Source organism: Callithrix jacchus, chromosome 5 (genome assembly GCF_049354715.1).
Source record: "Callithrix jacchus isolate 240 chromosome 5, calJac240_pri, whole genome shotgun sequence".
Classification (NCBI taxonomy): Eukaryota; Metazoa; Chordata; class Mammalia; order Primates; family Cebidae; genus Callithrix; species Callithrix jacchus.
Genome location: NC_133506.1, coordinates 10,234,966 through 10,261,002, shown reverse-complemented (window position 1 = coordinate 10,261,002; position 26,037 = coordinate 10,234,966). Strand labels below are relative to the sequence as shown.

The 26,037-nt window shown below is 40.1% G+C and overlaps 1 protein-coding gene across 5 annotated transcripts in view; it reads right to left on the bottom strand.

The window, feature by feature from the left end:
• EBF4 (EBF family member 4) overlaps positions 1-26,037 on the bottom strand; it is a 69,395-nt gene that overhangs the window by 26,237 nt on the left and 17,121 nt on the right. The window lies entirely within an intron of this gene.

The window sequence follows — 26,037 nt, the reverse complement described above, 5'->3', positions numbered from 1 at the left end:
CTGTCCAATCATAACCTGATAACTAAGTCAAGAGCAGAAACTTCAGTGATCATACATGACAGGAAATACAAACTTTATATAATTAGTCCAAGAAAGTCACTAAACAAACAAACAGCAATAGCAATAAGAACAAAATTGGGAGGGAGGATCTGATTTGCAGACTGCAACATTATTGATTAAAATGTCCAGTTTTCAACAAACAATTATGAGACATTCAAAGTACAGGAAAGTAAGACGCATACATTGTAATAAAGCAGTCAATAGGAACTATCCCTGAGGAAGGCCAGAGGTCAGACTTTCTAGAAAAATACTTTATTTATTTATTTTTTGGATAAGATCTAGCTCTGTTGCCTAGGCTGGAGTGCAGTGGTGAGATCATGGCTCACGGCAGCCTTGACCTCCCAAGCTCAAGTGATCTTCCCACCTCACCTCCCAAGTGGCTGGGACTACAGGAATGAGCCACCATGCCCAGCTAATTTTTGTAGAGACAGGGTATCACCATGTTGCCCAGGCTGGTCTCAAACTCCTAGGCTCAAGCAATCTGCACACCTCTGCCTCCCAAAATGCTGGGATTACAAGAGTGAGCCACTGCATCTGGCCTAGACAAAGATTTTATTTTATTTTATTTTATTTTTGACACAGAGTTTTACTCTTGTTGCCCCGCCAGAATGCAGTGACACCATCTTGGCTCACTGCAGCCTCCGCCTCCCAGGTTCAAGTGATTCTCCTGCCTCAGCCTCCCGAGTAGCTGGGATTATAGGCATGTGCCACCACACCTGGCTAAGTTTTTGTATTTTTAGCAGAGATGGGGTTTTTCCATGTTGGTCAGGTTGGTCTTGAACTCCCGACCTCAGGTGATCCACCTACCTCGGCCTCCCAAAGTGCTGTGCCCAGCCAACAAAGACTTTAAATGAGCAATAGAAATATGTTCATAGAACTAAAGGAAACTACATCTAAAAAATTCGGGAAAAGTATGAGAATGTGGTCACACCAAAAAAAAAAAAAATCAATAAAGGATTTCAAATTATATGTAAAAACCCATGAAATTCTGAAGTTGAAAAGAACAATAACTAAAATTTAAAAATACCTAGAACAAGCTTCTCTAACCTGCACTCCATGGGCCATATGCTGCCCAGGTTGGCTTTGAATTTGGCCCAACACAAATTTCTAAACTTTCTTATGAGATTTTTTTTTTTAAGCTCATCAGCTATTGTTAGTGTTAGTGTATTTTATGTGTGGCTCAAGACAAGTCTTCTTCCAATGTGGCCCACGGAAGCCAAAAGATTGGACACCCCTGACCTAGAGGAACTCAACAGCATATCTCATTTGATGGAAGGAAAAAAATAAGTAAACTTGAACATAAGCCAATTGATATTAGCTAGTTCAGGAACAGGAAGAAAAAAGAATGAAGAAAATAACAAAGCTTAAGAGACCTGTGGGAACCATCAATTATACCAGTATATGCATAGTGGGAATCTGAGAAGGAGAGTAGAAGGAAACAGGACAGAAAAATGTTTAAGAAAATGCCCCTAAACTTCCTAAATGTGCTCATACATTATTGAACACATCTAAGAATTTCAACAAACTCCAAGTAGTATGAACTAAAGACATACACAAAGTATATGCTCTACAGAAAGACATGTCATACTCAAGCTTTTGAAAGCCAAAGAAAAAAAAAGGAACTGGGAAGCAATGAGAGAGACAGATAAGTAACTCATCATGTATAAGGAATCCTCAATAAGATCACCACATAACTTACGAAACTATGAAGGTCAGAAGATGAGATGACATATTGCAAGTCTTTGTCAGGCCAGGTGCAGTGAGATGACATATTGTGTTAAAAGAAAACAACTGTCAACCAAAAAATGGTATGATCAGCTTCAACAATGAAGGAGAGGAGAGGCGCGGTGGCTCACGCCTATAATCCCAGCACTTTGGGAGGCTGAGGTGAGCAGATCACAAGGTCAGGAGTTTAAGACCAACCTGGCCAGCATGGTGAAAGCCCCTCTCTACTAAAAATACAAAAATTAGCTGGGTATGGTTGTTGGCACCTGTATTCCCAGTTACTCAGGAAGCTGAGGCAGGAGAATCTCTTGAACCCAGGAGGTGTAGGTTGCAGTGAGCTGAGACTGTGCCATTGCATTCCAGCCTGGGCAACAGAGCAAGGCTCAGTCTCCAAAAAGAAGAAGAAGAAGAAGAAGAAGAAGAAGAAGAAGAAGAAGAAGAAGAAGAAGAAGAAGAGGAGGAGGAGGAGGAGGAGGAAGAAATTGAGACATTTTCAGATAAATGAAAACTGAGAGGATTCATCACTAACAGATTTGTCCTACAAGAAATACTAAAAGGAGTCCTTCAGTCTGAAATGAAAAAACACAAGACAGTAGTATAAATTAACATGAACAGATAAAGAGCACTGGTAAAGTCACTATACAAGTTAACGTAAAAGTCAGTATAAATGTATTTTTGTTCGTAATGATTTTGTTTTCCTATCTAATTTGAAAGACAACTGTACATTTGTGGGGGTAGAAGATATATGGGAACTCTTTATAATTCCCGGTCTCAAAAAGAAAATAAGAAAAAGAAAAAACACAAAGCACAATGGCAGACATAAATCCTGTTTCATCAGCAATTGCATTAAATATAAATGGATGAAATGCTTCAATTAAAAGGCAGAGACTGGCAAATGGATTAAAAAAGAAAACTACAACACAATCCAACTTTATACCATCTATGTGAGATGTACTTTAAATTCAAATGTACAAAAGGCTTTAAAAATAAAAGGCTGAAAAAAGAGATATCATGTGAACCCTAACTGAAAGATATCTGGACTGGCTATACTAATTTACAAATAGACATTAAGTAAAAATTATGAGAGGCAAAAAAAAAAAAGGACATGTTATAATGATAAAAGTGTCTATCATCAGAAAGAAATAACAATTATAAGCATATGTATCTAATAACAGTCTAAGTGTGGTGGTTCACACCCATTATCCCAGCACTTTAGGAGGCTGAGGCAGGCTGATTGCTTGAATCCAGGAGGTTGAGACCAGCCTGGGCAACATGGTGAAACCCTGTCTCAACTAAAAATACAAAAAATCAACCAGGTCTGGTGGTGTGCACCTGTACTTCCAGCTACTTAGGAGGCTGAGGTGGGAGTATCAGCTGAGCTTGGGAGGTTGAGGCTGTAGTGAGCCATAAGGCTGTAGTGAGCCGAGACTGCACCAATGCATGCTAGCCTGGTCAACCAGAGTGAGACCATGTCTCAAAAGAAAAAAAAAAAAAAAGCATATGTATCTAATACCAGCTCCAAAATGCATGAAGCAAAAACTAACAGAATTGAAGGAACAAACAATAATAGTTGAAAACTTCAATGCTCTACTTGCAAGAATGCATAGAACTACTAGGTTTGACAGGGGCCCAACCTAGCATGCAACTGGTAAAGAAACTCACATTCTGTCTGTTGAAGCTCTGCACACACAATGTGAAGCGGCAAGTGAAAGGTGAGATACTCCTGGTTTTAGTTCCATTCCTAAGAATTCATGTTCACATCCCAGAAGCACAAGGCCCATCAAATTACAGGCAGATGGAGGCCTGGGTTCTGTGCCAGCTCCCTGTTCTAAAAGAAATACTATAGATTACAGGGGCTTGCTCAAGAGGGAGAGGCATCTGGTACCCGCGGACAGAGAAAAACTTGATTTGTTCATAGGAAGAAGGACAGTAGAAGCAGCCAGACAGAAGGTGTCTGTGGCAGAGAATGCTTGCTGTTATCTAACTTCCTTCCTTTTCATGATAGAACCCTCTGAGTCTTACCTGGGTTTTGGGATGCCCATTTAGACCGTCTTTCTCAGCTTCCCTTGTAGCAGGGTGTGGCCAATGGCATGAACACAGGTAAGGTGAGACCTTTAGGTCATATCTTTATAAGGAAGCTGCTTGCCCCATTTCTTCTATCCTCCTTTGGTGTCTCTGAGCCTGTTTGGGCTATACAGATGAGGGTGTCACCCTAGGGGAGAGCTGAGGAAAAGACAGCTTGATCCTGGATGACTTTATGGAGAAAAGCCACTCTGGACTGATGTCCTGGACTGTTTTGTTAGAGAGAACTAAACATATTTAAGCCACCACATTTGGTGACTGTTCATTAGAGTTGATTATGCTAACTCACACAGTGCCATCAAACAGCAAGGCTGTTAGGTGGGAGCTGAGATGGGCTTTATGACTGGGGCATTGACTGATGAGGTAGTATATAAGAAGTCTGGTGGAGGAGAAAGAGAATGCTCTCTACTGGCAGAGATGCTGCACAGCTGACAGCCCCTGCATGCCCTGTTTCTGCAGAGGGTGAACAGGACAGCTTTGGCACGCCTTAAGGGAACAGTGCTTCATGTATGTGTGCTCACGAGCCTCTCCAGCAGCTAAGGGAACAGCAGAATCCACAGAGACTGTCTTGAGTGGTCCAGTGGCTTGAGGATTACGTGTGTAGGGGATGTTATTGCTGCCTCACCCCAGACCCCTTCACTGGGGGAAGTGAGTTGTATGGTGGCCCCCCAAAAGTTATGTCTATGTCCCAGAACCTGTGAAAGTGACTTTATTTGGAAAAAGGGTCCTTGTAAGATACAGAGATGAAATCAACTTGGATTATCTGAGGGGCCCCTAAATTTAGTGACGAGGTCCTTATAACAATAGGGCAGAGGAAGAGTAGACAGAAGAGGAAGAGACACTGTGAAGATGAAGTCAGGGATTGGAGTGACATAGCCACAGGGACTGCCGACAGAATCCAGAAGCTAAGAGCGGCAAGGGAAGATTCACCTCTAGGGCCTTTGGAGGGAGATGGACCTGCCAGCACCTTGATTTTCAGATTCTGGCCTCCAGAATGGGGAGACAATTAACGTCTGTCTTAAACCACCAACTTTGCAGTAATTTGCAACAGTAGTTCTAGGAAACGAATACACTAAATCAGTGCAAGTCAGTGCACTCATCCCCCAGCTGCAAAGTGCCCTCATCCACCGGCACCCAGAAATGCCAGGGGTGGTTATTCCCTCACCATAGGGCTGGCTGGCAGCCTCTGACTGACTTGCTCTCAAAGAGCTACCAAAGACTGGCCCGTTGCCACAGGGTAGGATCCACACTCCAGAGCTTCCATGGCTCTGAGGCTGGACTCCAGCTTCATCCACATCCTTGCTCAGCTCTGCCCCCTGCCTCCTCCTGCTTCCTTCACTTCCTGTGAGGGAGGCACTTGAATGAGAATCCCCATCTCAGGCTCTGCTTCTAGAGTGTAAGAACCTCTATTTACTATTCTTTGTGTAATAGGATGTGAAAATGGAATCTTTTTGTCTTACGTTAAGAATGACAATGTAGCTGCTGGACCACCTATGCTACCTGGTCATAGACTGTCCTTGAGCACATCATTTTTCTCTAGGGTGAAAAATAGGAAGTGTAATAGGTGGAGCTCTCAGGATGCTGTAGCTCCCCTCATCTCAGTGGGGAGGAAGTGTGGGGTGTGTCTCTTCAGCCTAGTGGGGGAGCTTCAAGGAAGCTTGCAGAAGTTGACAAGCATCCACTACAATTCAAAGAGCAGAGAGACCATACTGAATTCATCCTCATGAAATTTAGCAGCAAGAGGCTGGGGAAAGGTGAGCTCATCCTGAGTAGCTGAGCGGGGCCAGGCATTGGTGGGGGTGGCTTTAAAAACCGGATGCTATTCCAGAGCTGATTAGGGCAAGGACCACACCTGTTTTTCATCAGCCAGATTTGGGCTCTTTGAGTGTAGCTGACTGTGAACTGTCTGGAAAATGGATTCAACAGGAGTCGGGGAAGGGGGAAGGCTTTAAGTCAGGAGTTCTTTTTTTTTGAGACAGAGTCTTGCTCTGTCGCCCAGGCTATCATACAGTGGCACAATCTCGGCTCACTGCAACCTCTGCCTCCCGGGTTCAAGCAATTCTCCTGTCTCAGCCTCCCAAGTAGCTGGGACTACGGGCACCTGCCACCATGCCTGGCTAATTTTTATATTTTTAGTAGAGACGGGGTTTCACCATATTGGTCAGCCTGGTCTTGAACTCCCGACCTCAGTTGATCTACCTGCCTCAGTGTCCCAAAGTGAGGAATTCTTAACCTTTTTTTTTCTTTTTTTGGTGCCATGGACCCCACTGAACCCATTCTCAGCATAATGTTTCCCTATGTACAAAATAAATTTATAGGATTATAAAAGAAACCGATTATATTGAAATACAGTTATTAAAAAACATTTTAAAATAGTAATGTCATTATATGCACACTTTATTAATTCACTAAGTAATAAGATCTAGCAGCTGTTCTAACAACTATAATAATCATGGAGTGGCAGTGAGTATAATGGGATTTCAAAGTATCTGCAACAGCTCTACTATGATACGAAAATTAACCATTCTGGTGACAAAATTACACAGAGTTCTAATACTATGGTGATCCGTTGCCCATTCCCACCATTGAAGGAATGCTAAAGATTAGCTAAATGTTTCCAGGACTGGAAACTATGTAAAAAAAGATGGAATTTTCCCATCCAAGTTCCCAGACCCCCAAAACTCTACCTATGGACCCATGGGGATTCTTGTAGACCTCAGGTTAGGAATCCTGCTATGGATGAAGAATCAGGTCTAGAAGACGAGGGGATCATAAAAGGCCGTAAGAGGGGCCCTGGGTGGGAGATCTGAGAGATCTACAAAAGCTCAGAAGGAAAGCCAGGGTCATTCATCATTTGCAGAGGCACAAATAACAGATTGCCACTGTGCCACCCAGGAACACCTTGTTCCTTCAACCTCCCCGAACCTCTTCTCCCTTCAGCTACCTCAACCATGGAGGTGACTCTAGACTACAGGTAATAAATAGGGGGAAAGGTGAATGGAGAAAGGGAGAAGACCCTTCTACCAACCTCATCCTCACCACTAAACCCAAAGCAGGACCAAGCCAGGAAGACGAGATACTTTAGAATCAGACAATCTCTGGAGTTCCCCTGTTACACTCCTCTGGACATTTTTTTTTACCTAAGTGATCAGAGAATTTTTATTTCATAAGAGTGATGGAAAAAAATGCAGGAATAGTCCATTATTTCATCCAGGGATGGAGAGAAATGATCCCATAGAGCAGGTTTACAGGGCATGTGTTGGAAATGGTGAAGTTGCTTTTGTTTGCCCCCTTCCTAGTGCAACTCATACAATAAATAAATCACATTTTCAAAGCACTGTCAAGACTTGGCATCATAAATAGTCCATTTCCCTGAGGTTAATCTGAATTAAGCATGATTTCAATAAAAGTGACAATCAATAGAGTGAAAAGGCAACATGTAGAATGGGAGAAAATATTTGCAAATCATATATCTGATGAGGGATTACTATCTAGAATATATAAGGAACTCCTAAAACTCAACACTCAAGCCCTTCCCCACAAATAACCCCATTTAAAAATGGATAACAGATCTCAATGAACATTTCTCCAAAGAGCATGCACAAATGGTCAGGAAGCATAGGAAAAGACATCCGACATCATTAGAGAAATGCAAATCAAAGTTACAACCAAAGATTCCCTCACACACATCAGGATGACTACTACAAAAAAGATGGTAAGTATTGGCAAGGATGTGGAGAAATTGGAACCTTTGTTGGTGGGGTTTAAACAGTATGGTGGTTCTTCAAAAAATTGGAAATAGAACTACCATTGATGCAGCAATTCCACTTCTAGGTATACAGTTGACCCTTGACAAACATAGGTTTGAACTGTGTGGGTATACCTATATGTGGATTTGTTTTACCAAATGCAGATCAAACATACAGTATTCAAGGGATGCAAAACCTGCTTATCAGAGGGATGACTTTTCATATATGCAGTTCTGTAGGGACAACTGTGGGACTTGAGTATTCACAGCCTTTGGCACATGTGTGGGCAGCACGGGAAACCTAAAACCAATCCTCTGCATATACTGAGTGATGACTGTATATCCAAAAGGAGTAAGATCTCAAAGAGATATTTGCACACCCATGTTCATAGCCAAGAGATAGAAGCAACTCAAGGGTTCATTGATGGATGACTATAGTATATACACACAATGGAATGTACATATATAATATATATATTTGTTAAACATATAATATATAATAAAATGCGGCATATACATATAATAGAATATTATTCAGCCTTAAAAAGGAAGGCAATCCTGTCACATGTTACATGAATGAATCTTGAGGACAGCATGCTAAGTAAAATAAGCCAGTCACAAAAAGACAAATGCTGTGTGAGTCCACTTATGTGAGGAATCTAAAGTAGTCAAATTCTTAGAAACAGAGAGTAGGATGGCAGCTACCATGAGCTGCGGGGAGCAGGAGATGGGAAACTGCTTAATAAATAAAGAGTTTTGGGTTTGCAAGATGAAAAAGTTCTTAGAAACAGAGAGTAGGATGGCAGCTACCATGAGCTGGGGGGAGCAGGAGATGGGAAACTGCCTAATAAATAAAGAGTTTTGGGTTTGCAAGATGAAAAAGTTCTTAAAAACAGAGAGTAGGATGGCAGCTACCATGAGCTGGGGGGAGCAGGAGATGGGAAACTGCCTAATAAATAAAGAGTTTTGGGTTTGCAAGATGAAAAAGTTCTTAGAAACAGAGAGTAGGATGGCAGCTACCATGAGCTGCGGGGAGCAGGAGATGGGAAACTGCCTAATAAATAAAGAGTTTTGGGTTTGCAAGATGAAAAAGTTCTGGAGATCTGTTGCACGACAATTTGAATAACACTACTGAACCATACTCTCATGAATGTGAAGAAGGCAAATTTTGTTATGTAATTTTTACCACAACCTAAAAAAATGACACCAAGAAGTTGTTTTCATGATCTAGATAATCTAATTGTAAAGTTTGTATAACAAATAATCAAGAATAGTTGGGAAAATTCTAAAATATAAGAGTAATGGGGGAAAAGGACTAGATCTACCAGTTATTAAAACATGTTTTAAATCTTCAAAAATTAAAAAAGGATCATATTTCTTATTTTTTGTTTTTTGAGACAGAGTCATTCTCCGCTGCCTGGGCTAGAGTATAGTGGTACAATCATAGCTCATGGTAACCTTGAACTCCTGGGTTCAAGTGATCCTCCAGCCGCAGCCTCCTGAGAAGCTGAGACTGCAGGAGTGCACCATCAACCCTGGCTAATTAAAAACATTTTTTGTAGAGACATGGTCTCACTATGTTGCCCTGGCTATTCTCAAACTCCTGACCTCAAGTCAGGATTCTCCTGCCTCAGCCTCTTGAGTAGCTGGTAACTATACCTCACCTCCTGTCTTGGCCTCCCAAAATGCTGGAATTATCGGCATGAGCCACTTTGCCTGGCCACAGCATCATATTTCCCCATGAATAAACAGATGGACTAATAAAATTAAATGGAAAGTCCAGAAAAATATACAACTACATTTAGGAATCTGGAATATGATATGATTGATATTTCCAACTTATGGCAGAAAGATGGACTATTGAATAAATGCTGTTGGGGCAACTGGCAGCCATAAGAAAAAAAAATGTAGAGCCTTGTTTTCTACCTTTCAGCAGAATAAATTCTGAATGAATGATTTCCTCTTCCAGGACTACAGCAGACTACATATCCTGAGGTTCCCCCCACTTTGGAATAGAACTAGATACCAGGTTTTTAACCAAAAAGGTAAGGGAAATTGCTAAAGATATAAAAAACAAAAATAAGTGAGTTGAAATATAATTGGGAGCCATAAGCTACGAGCTAACACAAATACACAAATATCAGGACTGTACTTGTGGCAAATGCCAATATAAACACTGGGATGGATACTAGAAACCACCTGAGAGGAGGGTCCTGGATCCCCTGAGGAACCTAGAAAAGTCTCAGGTTGGTAGCACCCCTTGTTCCTGGCAGAATCAAACAAAATTCTTCTAGGGGAAAACATACCCGGTTTTGGACCAGATTTGGTTCAACCAAATATGAACTAAAACCACCACCACCACATCAAAAACAAAAATGCCAAACACAGAAATATGCCACCATGAGTAATAGCAGAAATAATGGACAACAGATTTAAAGCCCCAAGGACTTCAGGTATTGAAATTACCAAATACAGAATGTAAAATAACTAAAAAAGTTTAAAGAAATAAAAATTATTTTAGAAACATAAGCAAGCAAGAAGAGATCATGCAAAATAACTAGACAGATTGAAAAAAATATAAATAAACCTTTCAGAAATAAAAAATAGAATCACTGAAATAAAAAGCCCATGGGAAAATTATAGACTAGATACAGCTAAAGAGAGAATTAATGACTTGAAAGATGAATGAAAAACAATTACCCAGAATGCAATACAAAGAGAAAAGCAGGTAGGAAATATAAAATTGCTTAGGATACATGGAGGATAAAAGAAAAAGGTCTACATTGGAGTGTTCTTTGGAGTGCCAGAAGAGAAAAGAGAGAAAATGGATGAAATATAACATTAGGTGAGACAAAGGCTAAGAAATTTGCAGAAGTGGTAAAAGATGTATATCCATAGATATGAATAAGCCAATAAATTCTAAATAGAATTTAAAAATCCACACCTAGACATATCAGAGTGAAACTGAAGAACTTTAAAGACAAAAAAGAAATTTATATACTGCCAGAGAAAAGAGTGAGTTTACCTGCAAAAGAATGACAATTATGCTGAACTCTTTTTCTCTTCTTTATCTTTTTGAGACCGGATCTCACTCTGTTGCCCAGGCTGGAATGCAGTGCCATTGCCTGTAATTCCCAGCTCCTGGGCTCAGATGATTCTCCTGCTTCAGCCACTCACATAGCTGGTACTACAGGTATGCACCACAATAACTGGCTAATTTTTTTATTTTTGTAGAGATGGGGTCTCACTGTGTTGCACAGGCTGGTCTCAAACTCCTGGGCTCAGGTGATCCTTGTACCTCGGCATCCCAAAGTGTTGGGATTAAAGGCATAAGCCATCATGCCTGGCATGCTGGACTTTTCAACAATAAAAATGGAAATATTTTCAAAGCACTAAGTAAAAAATAACTGTCAATATAGAATTGTGTTCCCAGAACAACTATCTTTCAAGAAAGAGTATCATATAAAGATATTTATAGTAAAACAAAAGTGAGAAACATATTTAGTACCAGCCAATCTTTCAAAGGAACTTCTAAAAGACATACTTTAGAAAGAAAGAAGACGACGCTCCAAAAAGTCACAAAATGCAAGAAGGAAAAGGTGAGCAGAAAATTTGGGAGATCTAAAAAAAATTATTCATATATAATAAAAAAGAATAACAATGTATATGGTTTTAAAAATAGGGCAGGTGTGATAGAATGGCCTAAGATCAGTAGTGTGGTGGTTAGTGTTTCAGAACCATTTCCATATTTTCAGAGTGCAAAATGCTGATTTATAGTGTTGTTGATTTCTATGGTTATATGTTTCCAGCATAGCTGATTTCAAATGGCTGATGGGTGTCACTGAATATAAAACTAAGAAGATATGCTAACAATTAGCTCTTGTGAGCCAGTTTAAGCCAGCTCCAACACGTCACTGCTAAAAATTTTAATATTAGTCAGGAAAGGAATTTCTTAAGAGTATGTAGTAAATTTCAAGGGTAACTCAAAGAACAGAGTTGAAATGAATACATTTCCAAGCCATTCAAGAAGAGAAAATGAGATAAGAAACACACATACAACACAAAACAAGATACTTAATTTTTTAAATAAGAAATGAAAACAAAGAAACACAGAAATGGAACAAATAGCGCAAAGCAATATGGTAGAAAATGTTTAAAATATATTGTACATATTAAATGTATAACATTTTTATTTGCCACCTATACTTCAATGAAGTTGGAAAAAATGGAATCTCAGTAAATAAACTAAACCTGACAGTTAAAAGACAGACTAGATTTTTAAAAATCCAGCAACGTGCTGTTAAAAGAGAAACATCTAAATATAAGGACACATAATGGATGAAAATAAATGCAGAGTAAAAAGTATCTGAGGCAAATATCACAAAAAGTGTGTTGAGGGAGCCTGTAAATAATATCAGATAAAACAGACTTTGAAACAAAAGCATTATTAGAAATAAAGTATCAATAAATACCAATAAAACTTTAAGTCAGAAGGAAGTTATAAGGTTTTTAAAAACCTGTCCATGATTCAGCAAATAGTAAATAACATATATGTGTCAAAAATTGATGGAACAACAGGGATAAGCCGAAAGACATGTAGGAAATTATAACCTCATTTCTCAATTTTCAATAGATGCAGTAGACAATTATAAGTAAAGATAGATCTGAGCAACACAATCTTGATTTAATGGACATGTGTAATATAGTAGACCCAATAAGATACACTATTAGCTTAGAAATTAGTGACAAAAGATAACTAGAAAAATACCACCTATTTGGAAATTACAAAACACACTTCTGCTCTAGGCAAGATGGAGTAACAGAGAACACATTTACCTGCATCCTGAAAACAAAACAAACCAGATGAAATAAGTAAAACATTCTTCAAGACAATAGATATCACACAACGAAGGGCAGAGATCCCTAAGAGATGAGAAATAAACAGGCGAAACCTTACAAATATCCCAGCATAATGCTCTGAGAGTTTCCAGGCTGTGGCACAGGGAGAAGGAACCAGACACTTCCTAGCAGGTTTCCAGAGTTGAGGAGATAGAGCTCAGGGTCCAGGGAGACCAAGGTAGCTAGACTTTTTGGAGAGGAGAGAGCTGCATACAAAGAGTATCCTAGAGATTTGTGGTGGAACTTCCTTGAATATTTAGTAGAGAACAGATCAGGGCATACATGTGAGAAAATTAACTGAAGCCAAGGAAAGATTACTCAAAATGGATAAAGGAAGCATGACTTGGTACTCACATAGGAGTGATAATAGTGCTTGTTTCTATCAACTAGACTGAACAACAACAACGATAAAAAAACCTCATAATTCATAGGGCATTGGGTAGAGTATTCAGGAAGATCTTACTTTAGTAGTGAGGAATAATTAGCCTGAGACTGAGTACTGCTATGGACTCATCTAACAAATCATAAAAGCAAGGCTCAATGAGGGCAGTGGCACATACCTGTCGTCCTGGTTACTTCAGGAGGCTGAGGTGGGAGGACTGCTTGAGCCCAGGATTTCAAGTCCAACCTGGACAACATAGTGAGACTCCCATCTCAAAAAAGAAAAACAAACAAACAAACAAAAAACAAAACCAAGGCTCAAAAAGACAAAACGGTTTCCAAGTAACTTAACTACATCCCAGAACAAAGCTCAAGATTTATAGAAATACAAAAATGTCTACCACCCAACAAGAAAAAGTTCACAATTTCTAACATTCAATTACACATTATCAGGCATGCCAAGATGCTTTAAAAAAAGATCTGTAAGGAAGAGAATCATCTATCAATTGAAACTGACTCAGAACAGACACAGATGTTAGAATCATCAGAAAAAGACATTAGAAGAGTTATTATAACTGTATTTTATATGTTCAGAAACTTAGAGACATGGGGCCAGGTGCAGTGGCTCACACCTGTAATTCCAGCACCTTGGCAGGCTGAGGTGGGCAGATCACCTGAGGTCAGTATTTCAAAACCAGCCTGGCCAATGTGGCAAAACTCTGTCTCCACTAAAAACACAAAAATTAGCTGGGTGTGGTGGTGCATGCCTGTAAACCCAGCTACTTGGGAGGCTGAGGCGGGTGGATCACGAGGTCAAGAGATCGAGACCATCCTGGTCAACATGGTGAAACCCCGTCTCCACTAAAAATACAAAAATTAGCTGGCACAGTGGCACGTGCCTGTAATCCCAGCTACTCAGGAGGCTCAGGCAGGAGAATTGCCTGAACCCAGGAGGCAGAGGTTGTGGTGAGCTGAGATTGTGCCATTGCACTCCAGCCTGGGTAACAAGAGCGAAACTCCGTCTCAAAAAAAAAGAAACGTAGAGACATGGAAGATATAAAAAAGATACAAATCAAATCAAACTTGTAGAGCTAAAAACTACAATGTCTGTGATTTTTAAAATTGCATGGAATGGGATTAATAGCAGATGAGAACTGGCAGAAAAAAAAGGTTAGTGAACTTGAAGGCATAACAGTAAAAACTATTCAAAACAAACACAGAGGAAAAATTAAAAAAAATGAGTATCAGTGAGCTGCTGAAAAACTTCAAGAACCTCTAATATATGAGTAATTTGAGTCCCCAAAGAAGGCGGGGAGCAGAAAAAATATTTAAATAAATAATGGTCAAACACTTTCCAAATTGAATGAAAACTGTAAATTCACAGACACAGAAAGATCAATATACCCTAAGCACAAGAAACATGAAGAAAACTCCATCAATGTACATCATAATCAAGTTGCTCAAAATGAATTATAAGAATATCTTAAAGGCAGCTAGAAATAAAAGACATTTTATGTGCAGAGGAACAAATATAAGGATAAATATCAGAAATGTAGGAGAGAAGACAGTGGAGTAACATCTTAAAAATCAATAAGAAAAAAACCAGCTATCACCTAGAATTCTATAACCAGCAAAATAGTTTTCACAAACAATACAAGAAATATTAAAGGATGCCCTTCAGGCATAAGAAAATTGACACCAGATGGAAATCTGGATCAACAGAAAGGAAATGGTAACTACATGGATAAATAGATATAATATTTTAAATATTATTTAAATCTCATTAGAAGCAATTGACAATTTAAGCAAAATAATAACAATGTATTGTGGATTTTATAACACAAAAAAATAAAGTTGTGATAGTAATAGCATACAATACAAGAAGGGGTGTAATTGAAGGTAGACAGCAATAAGTTAAAGATATAAACAATAAGCTCTAAATAAACAACTGAAATAAAAATATATAGAACTTTGCTAACAAGCCAAGACAGAAGACAAAAATAAAATAATTTTAAAAACCTAAGTCATCTAAAGAAAGGGGGAAAAAAAACAAAGAAAAAGATAAAGAAAAGAAGGAAGAAGAAACAGAATAAATGGAAATCAAATATCAAGATAATAGACTAAAACCCAACCATATGAATAATCACATTGAATGTAAATGGTCTAAATATCCCAATTAAAAAGCAGAGATGATCATACTGGATTTTAAAAAAACGACCCAACTATATGATGTCTAAAAGAAATGCACTTTAAATATGTAAATCTGGTGGGGTGGCATGGTGGCTCATGCCCATAATCCCAGCACTTTGGGAAGCCGAGGCGGGTGAATCACATGAGGTCATGCATGAATTTGAGACGAGCCTGGCCAACATGGTAAAACCTCATCTACTAAAAATACAAAAATTAGCTGGGTGTGGTGGCACACACCTATAGTCCCAGCTACTCGAGAGGCTGAGGCAGGAGAACTGCTTGAACCCAGGAGGTGGATGTTGCAATGAGCTGCAATCACACCACTGCACTCCAGCATGGGCAACAGAGTGAGAATCCGTTTTTAAAATATATATGTAAATCTGGTCAGGCCTGGTGGCTCACGTTTATGATCCCAGCACTTTGGGAAGCCAAGGCAGGTGGATCACTCGAAGTCACGAGTTTGAGACCAGCCTGGCCAACATGGCAAAGCCCCATCTCTACTAAAAATACAAAAAATTAGCCACGTGTGGTGACATACACCTGTAATCCCAGCTACTCGGGAGGCTAAGGCAGGAGAATCACTTGAATCCGGGAAGTGGAGGTTGCAGTGAGCCAAGATCACATACTGCACTTCAACCTGGGCGACCAAGTGAGACTCTGTCTCAAAAAAAAAATAAAAATGCAAAAATTAATGGGCTAGGCATCCAACTTAAGAAGTTAGGAAAAAACAACAAAATAAAATCTAATGGAAGAAATAAAGAGATAATACAGATATTAATGTAATGCAAAACAAACATGCATTAGAAAAAGATTGACAAAGCTAAACATTTTTAGGAAAAACTTATAAACAGGACACATTGCTGGAAAAACTTATCAGGAACAAAGATATGATATAAACAATATCAGGAATGGAAAAGGTTCACAGCCAAAGATACAGCAAAGATAAAAAAGGAAACATTAGGACAACTTTATAGGATCAAATTTGAAAATGTAGATACAATGTACACATTTCTTAAAAAATGTTAACTCACCAAAACAGAGTAAAAAAAGAAATAAATGACCTAAATAGTCCTATGACAATTTTATAAAAAGGCATCGATGGTTTAAAAATTATCTCCCTGTCATAACTACAAACTCAAGAAAATTCTAACATCTTTTCAAGGAGTGAATCATTCAAAACTCATACAAACTCACTCAGCAAATAGCAAAAGAAAACATGCCGCATCTAATTATTTGAGCATGGAAACTGTTGATTGCCAAAATCACACAAGGATGTTATAACAAAGGAAAATCACAAGTCAATTACTTGTTAATATAAAAGAAAAACCTGAAACACATTATTAACAAAGCAAGGCCAGGTATGATGGCTCACTCCTGTAATCCTAGCACTTTGGAAGGCTGAGACAGGACCCCTTGAGCCCAGCAGTTTGAAATCAGCCTAAGCAACCTAGTGACCTTGTCTCTACAGACAATAATAATAATAATAAATGGCTGGGTGTAGTCTCAGCTACTTGGAAGACTGAGGGAGGAGGATCACTTGAGCCTGGGAGGTCGAGGCTGCAGTGAGCTGTGATCTGCACTCCAGCCTGGAAAATAGAGCAATATCTTAACTTAAAAAAAAACAAAAACAAAAACTGGGCATAGACAAAAGCATATGATGAAAATATAAAAGAAAAAAAAAGAACATCATCCCCTCAAAACGGAAAAAAAAAAAACAAAGCAAAATACTGCAGCATATTACAAACCAATAAATCATCATCAAATTATCTTTATACAAGGAGTAATTTTGCATTAAAAATCCATTAATGTAATTCAGTACATTAATAATTAAAGAAGTAAAGGCTGGGCACAGAGGCTCATGCCTCTTATCCCAGCACTTTGGAAGGCTGAGGCAGGTGGATCACCTGAGGTTAGGATTCGAGACAAGCCTGGCTAACATCATGAAACCCTGTCTCTACTAAAAACACAAGAAAAATTAGCCAGGCATGGTGATATGCACCTGTAGTACTAGCTACCTGGGAGGCTGAGGCAGGAGAATCGCTTGAACCCAGGAGGAGGAGGTTGCAGTGAGCCGAGACTGTGCCACTGCATTCCAGCCTGGGCAACAGAGGGAAAACAAACCTCAACTCAATGAAACATAGCTACCAAATAGATACAGTCAACAACATTCTTAATGGTGAAACATCAGAAGCATTTTCTTTAAAATCAACAAGACAAGAATGCCTGCTACCACTGCTTATATTCAAAGCTGTAATTGAGGTCCTAGTCTGTGCAATAAAGCAAGAAAAAGAAATCAAATATATAAGGATTGGATAGATAAAACATTTTTGTTTGTATAAGATGGCTGTCTACATAAAAAAATCAAAACAAAGCAAATCTAAAGACAAAGCAATGCAAAAATCAATTGCACTTCTCTATGCTACAAACGAGGAATTAGAAAACATAACCAAGGATGCCATTCAGAATAGCAACAAAATACAAATAGTACCTGGACTACCCATACAACTGAATAGCTTATTTCTTCAACTCTCCAGTCTTTCCTATTACCCCACTTTCTCAATTTGGCCTAATTGACCACCTCATTTAATATTGTACATAACTCCTAATTTGTTTTATTTTTCTCTATTTTTTTCATGTATTACCTTCTAACAGACTTATAATAATTATAAGTCTGGGCATGGTGGCTCATGCCTGTAATCCTAGCAGTTTGGGAGGTCAAGGTGGGTGGATTGCCTGAGCTCAGGAGTTCGAGACCAGCCTGTGGAACATAGTGAAACTCCCTCTACTAAAAATACAAAAAATGAGCTGGGCGTGACAGCATCCACCTGTAGTCCCCGCTATTTGGGAGGCTGAGGAAGGAGAATCACTTGAACCCGGGAGGCGGATGCTGCACTGAGCCAAGATGGCACCACTGTGACAGAGTGAGACTCTGTCTCCAATATATATACATTCCCCATCGCTATATATTCTCTCTCCAGGAGAACAGATTTTTTTGATTTACTCTGTTTACTTTTATTCCTAAAGCCTAGACCGTGGTAAGTGTACTATTTACCTAGTGCCTGATACATAGTAGATGTTCAATAAATATTTGTTGAATAAATGAATGAGTGAAAACAATGAGTATATGTGGCTTTTATTGAAAAATTATAAAACTTTATTGAAAAGCATTAAAGAACATCTACAAAAATGGTGAGATTAACCATATTCATGGATCAGAAGACTCAGAAGTATAAAGACAAATTCTTTAAATTGACATATAGTTTCATTGTAATATTACTTAAAACTCTAAGAGGAGTGTGGTGTTTAAAACCAAAATATCCAATATTCAACTGAAGAATGTTCAGGGAAGGTGGGAGACTTGCCCTATACACTTGTCCTGCATTGGTTTTATAAAGAAATAGTGATTTTTAAAAAGTGATGATTACATAGGAGTTATCAAATAGATGAAAGGAATAAAATAGAGAGTCTAAGTACAGACCCACAAATAAAAGGAAACCTGATTTAGGACGTAGCTGGTACTACGACACAGTGGGAAAGGATAAACTATTTAATAAATGGTATTGGAATAATCAGTAGTTCATAAGTAAAAAATAATTACATTGATTCCTTAATTCACACCATACCCCTAAATTAGTTCCACGGGAATGACAAACTTAAGTGTGAAAGGGAAAACTGTGAAACCTTTGGAAGAAAACAGACGAATATCTTCATGACCTCAGCTAAGAAAAAGAATTTTTTCCTTTTTGAGACAGGGTCTCACTCTGTTGCCCAGCTGGAGGGAAGAATGGGATCATGGCTCAGTGCCACCTCGATCTTCCAGGCTCAAGCAATCCTCCCACCTCAGCCTCTGAGTAGCTGGGACTACAGGTATGAGCCATTGTGGCTGGCAAGATTTCTTAAATAAAACAGAAAGTAAAAACACTAAGGAAAATACTGATAAATTCAACTATATTAAGATACTTGTGAGCCAGGCACAGTGGCTCGCACCTGTAATTCCAGCACTTTGGGAGGCCGAGGTGGGCGGATTGCTTGAGGTCAGGAGTTCGAGACCAGCCTGGCCAATATGGTGAAACCCCTTCTCTACTAAAAACAGAAAAATCAGCCAGGTGTCATGGTGCGCACCAGTAATCCCAGCTACTCGGGAGGCTGAGGCAGGAGAATCACTTAAATTTGGGAGGTGGAGGTTGCAGTGAGTCGAGATGCCACTGCACCCCTCCAGCCAGAGTGAGACCGTATCTCAAAAAAAAAAAAAAAAAAAAGGTATTTGTGGCTAGGCATGGTGGCTCGTACCTGTAATCCCAGTGCTTTCGGAGGCTAAGGCAGGAGGATTGCTTGAGCCCAGGAGTTCAAGAATAGCCTGGGCAACACAGTGAGATGCTGTCTCTACCAAATATTTTTAAAAAGTAGACAGGTGCCGTGGTATGCACCTGCAATCCTAACTCCTTGGAAGGCTGAGATGGGAGGGTTGCCCGAGCCCAGGAATTCAAGGAGTTAGAGGATGTAGTGAGCTATGATTGTGCTGCTGCACTCCAGCCTGGACAAAAGAGTGAGATCCTGTCTCAAAAAACAAACAAACAAAAAACCTTGCAATGTACTACTCTGTGACAGGATCAGTATCTAGGATCTATGAAGAACCACTAAGGCAGGCCAGGCACAATGGCTCAAGCCCATAATCCCAGCACTTTGAGAGGCCAAGGTCAGAATATCCCTTGAGCAGAAGAGATTAAGACCAGCCTGAGCAACACAGTGAAATCTTGTCTCTAAAAAAAAAAAAAAAAATCAGCCCGGCATAGTGGGACACATCTTTAGTCCCAGCTAGCTACTCAGGAGGCTGAGGTGGGAGGATTGCTTGAGCCCAGGAGTAGGGTCTGCTTGTTAGCCTGGATGACAGAATGAGACCCTGTGTCAAAAACAAAACAAAACAAAAAAACCTTGAGGTAAGGAGTTCAAGACCAGCCTGGCCAACATGGTGAAATCCCATCTCTGCTAAAAATACAAAAATTAGCAGGGTATGATGACACGCGCTCGGAAGGGAGGCACGAGAATCACTTGAACTGGGGAGGCAGCAGTTGCAGTGAGCCGAGATTGCACCACTGCACTCCAGCCAGGGCAATGGAAAGCAACTGTGTCTCAAAAATAAATAAACAAATAAATAAATAAGCAAGCAAACAAGCAAACAAATTAAAAGATGTACAACTTCAATAGTAATCTGGAAAATGCGAATTAGGGCTACCACAAAATTCCCTGTACACCCACTAGACTGGCAAACAGTAAGAAGTGTGACATTATTAAGTGTTGGTGAGAGTGTGAACGAACAGGAACTCAATTCTGTGGGTGAGAGTGTACTCAGTCAAACCACCTGGAAAACAATTGACACCAACTTGTTAAGATGATCAGGTGCGTATCCCATGACCTGACAATTCCTGTCCTAGTTTACATCCTGAACAAACTCTTGTATTTATTCAAATCAAGAGACACAAACAAGAATGTTCACAGCAGCTTTGCCTGTAATAGCAAAAACGAAATATGACAAACTACAGCTAAACACAAGATAGATAAATCTTAGAAATATACTGAATTTAAAGAGCATTGCAGAAGCTTGCTGCAACATGATATCATTTTTTTATAAAGTTAAACACAAGCACAACTAAATTACACACTATTTTTAGGATTATGCAATCTGTGATAATTTCTTTTTAACAAGCAGGGTCATTATCATTATCACAAAACTCGGTTTACTTGTAGGTGAGGGTTAGGCGGTGGTATGAGACTGGGGGGAACTGACTTCAGTGGTATTTCTAATGTTCTAATGTTAAGTTTGTTGGTAGGTTCCCATGTGTAGATTGGTTACTTTATTTTATAATGTTTATTTTGCATGTATCACATAGGACATAATAACTTTTTTTTCAAATGAATCAAATATTTAAATGTAAACAATGAAAGCATCTAAATACTGGAAGAAACCACAGGATACATTTAAAAAATAATATTTGAGTGACAAATACCTTTTTAAATATAATGAACACTCACAGTATGTAAAAGATTTAGAAATTGGGCAAATTTCACCACAGGCAAAGTTAAATGACTTGAAAAAATATGTACAACTCTTCACAAAGGGCTAATTTCCTTAATATGTACTCCTACAAATCAGTTTTTAAAAACGTCAATAATTTATATAAAAATAAGCACACAGTTGGGTGTGGTGGCTCATGCCTGTAATCCCAGCACTTTGGGAGGCCAAGGTGGGAGAACTGCTGCAGCCCAGGGATTCAAAACCAGCCTGGGCAACCTGGCAAAACCCCATCTCTACAAAAAATACACAAGTTAGCCGAGCTTGTTGGCATGAGCCTGTAGTCCCAGCTACTTCAGAGGCTAAGGTGGGAGGATGGTTTGAGCCCAGAAGGTTGAGGTGCAGTGAGCTGTGATTTCACCACTGCACTCCAGCCTGGGCCACAGAGCAAGACCCTGTCAAAAAAGAAGAAAAAAAGAAAAGAAAAGAAATGGAAAGGAAAGAAAAGAAGGAAGGAAGGAAGGAAAGAAGGAAGGAAGGAAGGAAAGAAGGAAGGAAGGAAGGAAAGAAGGAAGGAAAGAAGGAAGGAAGGAAGGAAAGAAGGAAGGAAGGAAGGAAAGAAGGAAGGAAGGAAGGAAGGAAGGAAGGAAAGAAGGAAGGAAGGAAGGAAAGAAGGAAGGAAGGAAGGAAGGAAGGAAGGAAGAAAGGAAGGAAGGAAGGAAGGAAAGAAGGAAGGAAGGAAGGAAAGAAGGAAGGAAGGAAGGAAAGAAGGAAGGAAGGAAGGAAGGAAGGAAAGAAGGAAGGAAGGAAGGAAGGAAGGAAGGAAAGAAGGAAGGAAGGAAGGAAGGAAGGAAGAAGGAAGGAAGGAAGGAAGGAAGGAAGGAAGGAAGGAAGGAAGGAAGGAAGGAAGGAAAAATAAACACAGGATATGAACAGACAGTTCACAGTAAAGGAAACACTAATAGCCTTTAAATAGCCCTAGTGGGCTCAACCTCACTCAGAGGAAGAGAAACGGCAGTCACTGGGATACCACTGTTCACTTACATGACGGAGACTTAGAAAACACTTATGGTCACTGCTGCTTGTTGCTGGCATTTATCTTCCCCAAGATCACTTACCTTCACTCCATAAAGCTTTACTCCTGGACCATTATATACACCCTTGAACATTTGTCCCTGTCACAATTCTTGGTTATTTCAATGTCAGTATAAACAGAAAATTCTTCCAATGCACTCTCTTCTCCATTCCTCGAGCATCTTTCCTCCAAGGATCTTGTCTCCACCTTTCCTGGCCACACATTACCAATTCAACCCTGAATCCCATCTGCAGGCCACCCATTCTTCATCCACCTAACAACGAGCTCAACCTCTGTCTCATACCTCAACTCCAACAATTCTTGGGTCCCATCAGAATTGATGTCCACACTCTCACATACTCCTCTCTTTACCCAGCTTAAATCCTTCTATTTTTAAAAAAATAAATATCCCCGTGCACATACATTTCACTTTCTTGCCCTCTCATGTTTCCTTCTACTCAACTGACAAACCCCTAACTCTGGTTTTATGCAACCACTCACCTGTTCTGCACCTACACCTGTGCAGCTCAACATGGCTGAAGAAAGTTATCACCATGTTTATGATCATAAACGTCAGGGGTACCCTCAGTGCTGCTTGTCAATCACATGACATTCCTCCCCCTGGTTCACTCACTCTCCTGGATAACTATATCACGCCCTCTAGTGTCTCCCTCTCTATCCTCATCTTCAACTGCTGACCTTGGTTCTTAGTTCACGGAGGAACAAAGCAATCAGAAGAGAACCTCCAAGCTCCCACTTGGATATACCCACTCACCCACTTCTGTGTCCATGTTCTCTGTCTTCCCTGCTTTTCCATGAATGAACTGTCTGTGCTCCCAGCTAAAATCAGCCTGTCTGTGCACAAGGTCCCATCCTTTTTGCCACTTAAGGGATACTGCTTCAGCAATTCTCCCCTCTCTCTCTTGCATCCTCATTTTCCCCATCCCTCCTGGCTGTTTCTCATCAGCATATGAGAAAGCCATATTTTTTCCTGGCCTTACATTGTGCCCCAGCCATCATCTGATTCCTTGGATCTCTTTGGAGCAAAACTCCAAAGAGTTCTTCTACTCATTGTCTCCTCTTGTTCTCTCTTAGATGCAATCCTATCAGGCTTCTGCCTCTCCACTCCACTGAAATGGCTCCTGTGGTGATCACCGATATCCTCCTTGTTGCTAAATCTAATGGTCAGTTCTTAGTCTTTGTTATCATATCCATGAGCAGGATTGGACGCAGATGCCTCCTTCTTGGAACATTTTCTTATCTTGGCTCCAGGACACGACACTCCCTGACTTCCCTCTTACCTCTCTGGTCACTTCTCATTCCCTTTGCTGGTTCCACGTCTCCATGACCTCTAAATACTGGACACCCCAGGATTCAGTTCTTAGGCCTTTTATGTTTGCTATCAACAGTCATCTCCTCTATGATTTCGTTCGTTCAATTTTACATCTGCAGCCTGAGCCTTTCTCTTGCGATCCATCCTCACGTTTTCAGTGGCTTTTTCTGCTCTGCACTTGGGTGTTTAGTGAGCATCACAAACATAACATGCTCAAACCAAACTCCAGATCTTCCTCCTCCAAAACCTGCTCTTCCCCCAAATCACACCCTTCTCAGGAAATTCCATCCTTCTAAGTTGATCAGGTCAGAAACCTTGGAGACATCTTTGAACCTTTGACTCTCTCTCTCTCTCTCTCCCCCCCCGCCCCCGCCTTCCATAATAAATCCTGTCAGTCCTGCCTATGAAATGAAAGATATACAGAATCCAGCTGTTTACAACCTCCTCTATAGTGTCCCTAGTCCTAGCTTCCATCATCCTTCACCTGGGCTATTTTACTGGCTTCCTAGCTCATCTCCCTGCCTGGTACAGGGCATTGTCAACATGGCAGCTAGAGTGATTTTGCTAAAATATAAGCCAGGTCTTATCATTCTCAACATCCCCCTCAATGGCATCCATGTCATGCCAAAGCTCTTACAATGACCCGTAAGTGTGGCCTACATGCATCCTATAAAACTCTACATGGTCGCACCTTCCTCTGCCCCACTCATTACTTCTGACAGCACTTCCTCCTACTACCCTCCTTGCTCCAGCCACCTGGGCCCCTTGTTGTCCCTTAAACACAGCAGGTTCACTCTTGCCGAGAACATTCTTCCCTTAGATACATAAATACATCACTCACTCACTTACTTCCTTGGGGTCTTGGCTCAAATGTCATCTTTTCAGTGAGAGCTTAAATACCCTAAAACTGCGAAACCTGCTTCCTAGGCACTCCTGGATCTTCCTTGATGGCTTTTTTTCCCTTAACTGTTATCTCCGTCTAACATGCTATGGATTTTATTCATTGAATTTGTTAATGTTTATTTCCCTTACCAGACTGTAAGCCTGTGAACACAAGGCTTTTTGTCTATTTTGGTCATTGCTTTATCCACAGCGTATAGAAAAGATCCTGGCACAGAGTAGATGCTCAAGAATTGTTGATTGAACAAATAAACAAAAATACTGAATTGGCCAGAGTGTAAGGAATAGGCATTCTCAAAATTGTTGGTATCAATGCGGTTGGTATGACCCCTACAGAGGTCGAATTGGCAGTAACTATCAAAGCTACAGATGCACACATTCTTTGTCCCAGCAATTCTATTTAGTAATAGCCTTCATATAAATTTACACGTGTGAAATGACACATGGACAAAGTAATTCACCACAGCATTTTTTATCCCTGAAAAGGGATGGAAACAACTGAACTGTCCAGCAATAGCAGACTATTTAAGTAAATGATGGCATACCTATATAATGAAATATTTTGTAGTGGCAAAAAAGAATTAAGGAGACTTCTTGTGTCCTGATGTAAACTCCCAGGTCTAAATTTTTTAAAGAAAGAGAAAAGTGCTGAAAGTTGTGCTTCCTGAGACCATTTTAATTCTAATTTATTACTGTTTGAGACAGGGTCTCACTCTGATGCACAGACTGGAGTGCAGTGGCACAATCACAGCTCACTGCAGTCTAGACCTCCTGGGCTCAGGTGTTCCTCCCACCTCAGCCTCCTGAGTAGCTGGGACCTCAGATGCACAGATGCCTGGCTAGTTTGTGTGTGTGTGTGTATTTTCTGTTGAGATGGGATTTTACCCTGTTGCCCAGGCTGGTCTCAAACTCACGGGCTCAAGCAATCCACCTGCCTCAGCCACCCAAAGTGTTGGGATTACAAGCATGAACCACTGCACCCGGCCACTGTCACCATTTTTATAAAAATAAAAGGAAAGGGTACAAAAAGAACATATAACTATTTTATTGTATATGCAAGGACTATCTCAGGAAGCATACAACAGAAACTGGTAACAGTGGTAGGTTATTTGGTGGGGAATGGATGAATGGGAGACAGAGGTGGGAGACAGTTTGCTGTAAACCCTTTTAAGCTTATTCAATTGTTGCAGCTATGAATGTTTTTTCTATTAAAAGAAGAATAAGATATGGTTTATGTTCCTATATGGAATAATATCTAAAATATATTGTTACCAAAAAAATAACATGTACAGTATGCTACACATAGGGGTGGAGGGAGACTTACTTTTCATTATATACTGTTTTGTACCATTTAAACTTTGCACCTTACTTTTTATGTATTTCCTCTTCAAAAAGAAATAGGCCAGGCACAGTGGCTCATGTTTGCAATCCCAGCACTTTGAGAGGTCGAGGCGGGTGAATTGCTTGAGCCCAGGAGTTCAAGACCAGGCTGGGCAACAGGGCAAAACCCATTTTCTATAAAAAAAACCCCAAAAATTAGCCAGGTGTGGAGGCATGTGCTTATAGTCACAGTTACCTGGGAGGTTGCCATGGGAGGTCACTGGAACCTCGGAGATTGAGGCTGCAGTGAGCCG